Source organism: Brassica napus, unplaced genomic scaffold, assembly GCF_020379485.1.
Source record: "Brassica napus cultivar Da-Ae unplaced genomic scaffold, Da-Ae ScsIHWf_1215;HRSCAF=1739, whole genome shotgun sequence".
Classification (NCBI taxonomy): Eukaryota; Viridiplantae; Streptophyta; class Magnoliopsida; order Brassicales; family Brassicaceae; genus Brassica; species Brassica napus.
Genome location: NW_026014636.1, coordinates 17,501 through 24,108, shown reverse-complemented (window position 1 = coordinate 24,108; position 6,608 = coordinate 17,501). Strand labels below are relative to the sequence as shown.

The 6,608-nt window shown below is 45.7% G+C and overlaps 1 non-coding gene across 1 annotated transcript; it reads right to left on the bottom strand.

Moving 5' to 3' along the window:
* Positions 1-306: 306 nt before the first annotated feature.
* Positions 307-461, bottom strand: LOC125596442. The gene has a single exon (XR_007331044.1). It is a non-coding gene; the product is annotated as a 5.8S ribosomal RNA (ribosomal RNA).
* Between the last annotated feature and the right edge of the window lie 6,147 nt (positions 462-6,608).

Below are 6,608 nucleotides of genomic sequence, written 5' to 3'. Positions count from 1 at the left end.
AAGATGGGCTATTCCCGGTTCGCTCGCCGTTACTAAGGAAATCCTTGTTAGTTTCTTTTCCTCCGCTTATTGATATGCTTAAACTCAGCGGGTGATCCCGCCTGACCTGGGGTCGCGTTGAGGACTCTGGGTCATCAAGAGCTTTTGGACAAGAACGTCTGACTATATGACGAGAATTGAATTCACCACCGCATGTCAAGATGCTCCTGGCATCCTTAGCTCGGATTTTTGCCAACCACGTGCGGTAACACACGGGAGATCAGCTTCCGTCCCCTATCTTCGAGAGGATGGGGGGATGAAGATTTGTGACACCCAGGTAGACGTGCCTCGGCTAGAAGGGTTGGGGCGCAACTTGCGTTCAAAGACTCGATGGTTCACGGGATTCTGCAATTCACACCAAGTATCGCATTTTGCTACGTTCTTCATCGATGCGAGAGCCGAGATATCCATTGTCGAGAGTCGTTTTAGACTTTACATTGCAGCATTACTTCCGAACAAACACCGTCTCCGGGTTGGCAAAAGCAGGCTGTTTAGTTACATATTCCTTGACACTTTTCATGCCGGGCTTTGGTGATATCCGGAAGCTATGCGTACGATCCAACAAAAACTGAAGTCTTGGGCATGGATGAACGCATAACCACGGAATCGGCAGGCACAGTAAGAAACCAGCCTACCGAGAGTGATGTTTCATCGTTCTCAGGTCATTCTGTTTCCAGGGTACGACAATGATCCTTCTGCAGGTTCACCTACGAAAACCTTTTTACGACTTCTTCTTTGAATGATATGGTTTAGTGGACTTCTCGCAACGTCGCAGACGGCAAACCACCTGTCACGCCCCTAATCCTGGATAGGATTGTCGGGACGGCCATGGTTCGAGGGAAACGTACCAGCAGGTCTTAAGACCTTAAAGGCTAGCGTTCCATGGCCAAGATAGAAGGTTAAGGACGGCAGGATGCTGAGACTTAACCTTATAAGAAAAAGAAGCCAGCTAGGATAAGCTGTACAGAAGCTGGGCGATGCTTACAAGAAGCTCGATCAGCTAGACGTAGCTCAATCAAGCTCAGCCTAGCTCGTTCCAAGTTAAATCAGCTCAACTAGCTGGACTACTAGCTCACTCAGCTGAGGCAGCTGGGAGTCAGCTTATCTCAGCTCGATGGACTGTTCGAGTTTTAGGCCGATGGTCCGGGTCCGGGTCAGTGGCGGGCCATGAGGTCCGGCCATGTAGTCCATGAGTTGTTGGGCTCTTGTGGGCAGGCCGTGGGCTTCGTTACCAGGTCTTGGCTTGGGTTGGACGTGCCTATAAGGTCTGGAACCTTCTATTTCTGAACAGGTACGATCTGGACCGTTGATTGTAATCGATGGCCAACTTCTGTCCCAAAAAGATGCTTCGAAGGGATGTGACTCTTCGCACATGACCTTTGGTTCTCTATATAAAGGGGAGGACTTCCAGGGATTATGAATTCATTTTCATTCAGTCTCATTCTGTCTGAGACAAAGGACACACGTCCTAAAAAAAGGGATCCCCCAATGAGAAACGAGGATCCAAGCCGGAAGGGCAGAATCCGGGATCAAAACCATAAGGGCACTATCCGGTTCATGGTGAGTATGGCTTCTAGCCGTGGCTTTTATAAGTCACTAAGGCCATTAGGAAGACCTATTCCTGGACGGAAATAGGCGCCAAGGACCAATGGTGGTTAGCCGAGAGACCGACTGACCAATTGGTAAGGGCTACAGCGGCTGTGAGTGGTTCTATCTCTGTCTCTTTATATTATTATGTCTATATGATATATATATATGGAACGTGATAGTTAACCATATTACCACGTCATAGACCATGGGGTCATGGTTGGTTACGTTGATTGCTAACCATAGCGGATAGGTTGGATCAAAAGGGTACTAGTCGCCAAAGGTTGCGTGTTGCCAAGGGTCTTGAGTTACCAAAGGTTGTGAGATAGCAAAGGATGCAAGTAACCAAAAGGTACGAGATACCAATGGTTGCAAGTATCAAAGGGTACGAGGACCAAAGGGTGCATCGTGATCCAAGGTTGCGTGTTGCCAAAGATCATGTCGTGATCTAAGAGGTACGAACGTGTCATGATCCAAGAGGTACGAACGTGTCGTGATCCAAGAGGTACGAACGTATCATGATCCATCGGATGTGAACGGTTCGTGACCGAAAGGGTACAAACGGGTTGGGACTGAAAGGGTACGAACGGAACGGGACCGAAAAGGGTACGAGTGGTTCAATGGTCACAAGGACACCAAATGCATTATGTTGGGCGTGGACCCACATGATGGCAATAGGTTGTCCTACAGGTCAATACATGAGTGTAAGGAAATAGCGAAGGCCTTAAGGCTAGTGCAATACGTACACATGATTGATGTATGAACCATAATCCATGGTCAATGGATGACGGTTCTGGCCGCAAAGGCTAAGTGGGATATCTTACGATCAACCTTTGGTTGGTGAGTAAGATAGGCGCCGTATGCCTCATGTAGGGCATAGACCCACATGATGGCAATGGAAGGCCGGTTATATCAGTAGCTAAGTGGACGATGGCTTATCAAGTCTAGTGGTCGGATCATGTTTCATGGCAATGGTTCGATGGCCGAACACTAGTATGGATAGTCACGTTGCTGGAGTAAGAGTATTGATGTGATGCTTCTAGATATCAACGTTTGTGTTAATAGCTTCGAGATTGGCTAAGAGTCATGACGAAGTGTGTGGCTAGTACTATGTGTCGTAGACCATAGATACTGAGCCTAAGTGTTTCAAGGAAGGCCGTGTAAGATCTGATCATGATTGAGTATGGACGACCTTACCTCTGAATGATGGTTCAAGGTGTCAGTCCTAACCTGATTAATTAATGCATCAGTTGGTATGAACAAATCATATATGTTGTCTGGGTTAAGTCCCAAGGCCGGTCAGGCCGGATGAAGACTCATCAGTTCCAAGTCATGTGAGGATGGTTGGTTGATTGACTTAGGATCTAATGAGCTTTGTCAGTCCGGAAGATGGACTTGGTACTATTGCCTATAAGGCAAAAGGATTTCGGATTGTGCATGAGCCGAGAAAGGCCATATGCAAACCCTTGTCCTTTCAAAGACTTCTCAAAGGTTATTTATGTATGTGGGGATGGTTGGTTTAATGACTAAGTACCTATGGGAGTTGTTTGATGCAGGAGTCACGATAAGAACCTTAAGTAAGATCATTGAGTGATCGGGGTTCAGCTGTCAAGCAAGAGAAATTTGAGTCAATGGAGGACCGATGAGCTAATAAGCTCCATAGATGTGGCAAAGGTATGATCTAGCATTTACTTATGTTGATCTAGATAGAATGGTTTAGGGGAATGGAACTTCAGAATCGTATGGCTTGGTTTGGGTTTAGGATTGACCTTTAAGCTAATTGGTAGTTGAGTAAGCTGACCAAGGCTAAGGTGATTCGACCAGACAAGTGTTAGATTTGTTTTAGACCAATGGTTAACTAGAGAATTATCCGCTGCGTATCTATTGAAAGGATCTAACCTATTAATGATTAGGGAAGACTTTAGATAAGGTTTAAGTTAGCCCTTGCCTTTAGGCGATATCATAAATAAAGGGCAAAAATTAAGAGGTTCGGCCAGGAAGTGGACCGAGCGATGTAAGGCTTCGACCACGGTCTTGTCGGCCGGATCGGGCTATTACAAGTTGGTATCAGAGCATGCTTGATCCTGTTTAGGACAACGCTCTAAGATTATGAGTTTCATACCGAAATTATTTCCAAAACTATGATGACTATGAAACCTTAGTTTGGGTGAGCCAAGAAAGAGTTGAGGAAAGCTAGGGTATCATGCTTGTGAATGTGGGAATTCTAAGATGAACCGGCTTAGCCAAGATACGTTTTCCAAGGGCAAGAACCTAAAAACAGAAAGGTTGGTATATCTAGTATTTCGAAGTAATAGACGGGTTGGAAGGGATGGAAGCAATGCAAGACTTGTTTATGGATGACCTGAAAAAGGGAAGTAACATGGACCACAGAGTGGCTTGGGTTGAAATAAACGTGCAGCATTCTACTGAAGTAAAGTGTTATCCCTTGATGGTCGTTCATAATAAGTAAAGCATATGCAATATTAAAATCTGACTCAAGGGAGACACTACATGACCAGTACACGAGTGGACTTCTGATCAGATGGATCAGTTAGGACTCGGTATAAGTCAAGGTAGGTTTCCATTAATCGAGTCAGATGGAATGAATCAATTTCAATCTGAATCCATCCAAAGAAAGAATGAGGAAACTCAGGGTGTTCGTTCCAATCATTGGAAGAACATGATGTTAAGTATCTTAGTATGATGGGGATTGTAGTATATTATAATTGCTGTTGTGAATGGTGTGAGCATTTGCAATAGTAAGACGCTTTGGAGAATGGTATGGGACGTTTTCCAAATATGTGATCGAACCGAAATCCTACTCATCTAGGTACCTAATGGTAGTGGAAGTATTAAGTGATTGGCGACGTCATGAGGGATGTTATGGGACGTTCTTTGTGGTGTGGTCATCAACTGAGATATTTTCCACAAGTGGATTTGTGGTGTGGAAACACACATACTTTTCGAAAAACAGAGGCTACACATAGTTTTGTGAGTCCGGGACTGGTCGGAAAGAGTCTGTTCTGTCTGAGTTCTGGGATGATTCGAGACTAGTGAGGGCAGCCGGTGGGCAAATAATGCATTCACTAGGGCTCATGAAAAATATCTCGGTGATGATCCAGTGAAGAAATCTGCCTGTAGATCTGATTGAGAAAAATATCCACGCGCCTACAGAATCATGAGATGATCCTATACATGAATCTCCTTGGGAAAGTATTGGGCCACTCTCGATTGCCACCAAGTTCGTGTGCAATTGGAGACTAGACCTCACCCAATCCAGTACCAAAGTCTGAGTCTGAGTCCGGCTCTAAGGAAAGAAGGGGTGTCAGCAGTCCAAGTGAATCGGATGCCTAGACAGGGTTGTGAAGTATTTTTTTACCACAACTACAACTATGGAGCACAGCAATTCTGTTGATCTGTCTGGGATCTCATTGGTATCGAGATCCAACGTCTGAGTCCGGCTTTAAGGAAAGTAGTGGTGTCAGCATTCCGTGTGGATCAGATGCTTAGACGGGATTGTGAAGTATTTTTGACCACAATTACCACTATGGAGCGCAGCAAATTCTGTTGATCTGAAAGATCTGTCTGAGGACCCGTTGGTGTCTAAGTTCCCAGATGTGTTCCGCTCGCTACAGGGTGTCCCCCCTGATAGGTCAGATCCATTTATGATTGAACTGGAACCAGGGGCAGCTCCACTGTCCTAGAGTCTGTTTCTGATGGCTCCTGCCGAGATGGCCGAGCTGAAGTCGACCACGTCCGAGAGAGGACCATGGTCACAGTACAACCAAGTGGGAGATTGACCTAAGGTTGAGAAGAGAATGATCAAGTCCAGTAAGGGATGAGGATCAGGCCACGACCTATTCGGAGATGGACCTATGGTTGGGGTGAAACAGTCGAGTCCCTGAGTGGACCAGGACCGGAATACGATCACGTCCATAAATGGACCAGGATCGAATTATGACAAAGTCCAGTGAAGGACATAGGTCAAGTCTGAGGCATTTTTAGTCTGGAGGGACTAAGATCGCAATGTGGCCAAGCCTGAAAAGGTTGTGGCTGGTTAAGGGGATGATCCAGTACGTTCTGGCTGAGGTCATGAACCTTATTGTCCATAAAGGACAAAAGAACCATAACAATCTGTTACGACTCGTTGTAGGACGAGCAGCCTAAAGATTGGAACGAGTTCGTGAGGACTTGACTGGTACATCGAGTGGCGTGGGGATTGGCCAAATCTACTAAGGCTCGAGTATGCAGCATGTCCTAGGGACTTGTTATGATCTAGTCGTGGACTATGATCAGAGATAGAATAAAATCTGAAGAAGATGATATTCAAAAGAATGACATAGACTTGTTGGATACTAGGACCGCAACCTGGAGAGTTCGTCTAGTGACACAAGGAATGTCTTTGGATGGAATTACAAGTATCACTTGAATGAATGCTTGATGGACCCTCGACTGTGGTCGAAGTAGACCAGTAAGGGTGCCATAAGCAAAACCAGAAGGACCCCCTGATAGGATTGTTTGTGGTTAAATCCTTATCAAGTAAGGGAGACTTGTATAACGACGGTCAAAGGAATTTGATCATCGAAGTGGTTTTTGTTGTTCTGAATCAGGCTTGTTCTATTCCCTGATCAAGACTAGAATAAGTTCGGCTGGAATATTTTGTCTTAAGACAAGGTATAATCATCACCGGGTTCGAGGACGAATCCATTTCAAGTGGTGGAGACTTATCACGCCCCCAATCATGGATAGGATTGTCGGGACGGCCATGGTTCGAGGGAAACGTACCAGCCGGTCTTAAGACCTTAAGGCTAGCGTTCCATGGCCAAGATAGAAGGTTAAGGACGTGAGGATGCTGAGACTTAACCTTATAAGAGAAAGAAGTCAGCTAGGATAAGCTGTACAGAAGCTGGGCGATGCTTACGAGAAGCTCGATCAGCTAGACGTAGCTCGGTCAAGCTCAGCCTAGCTCGTTCCAAGTTAAA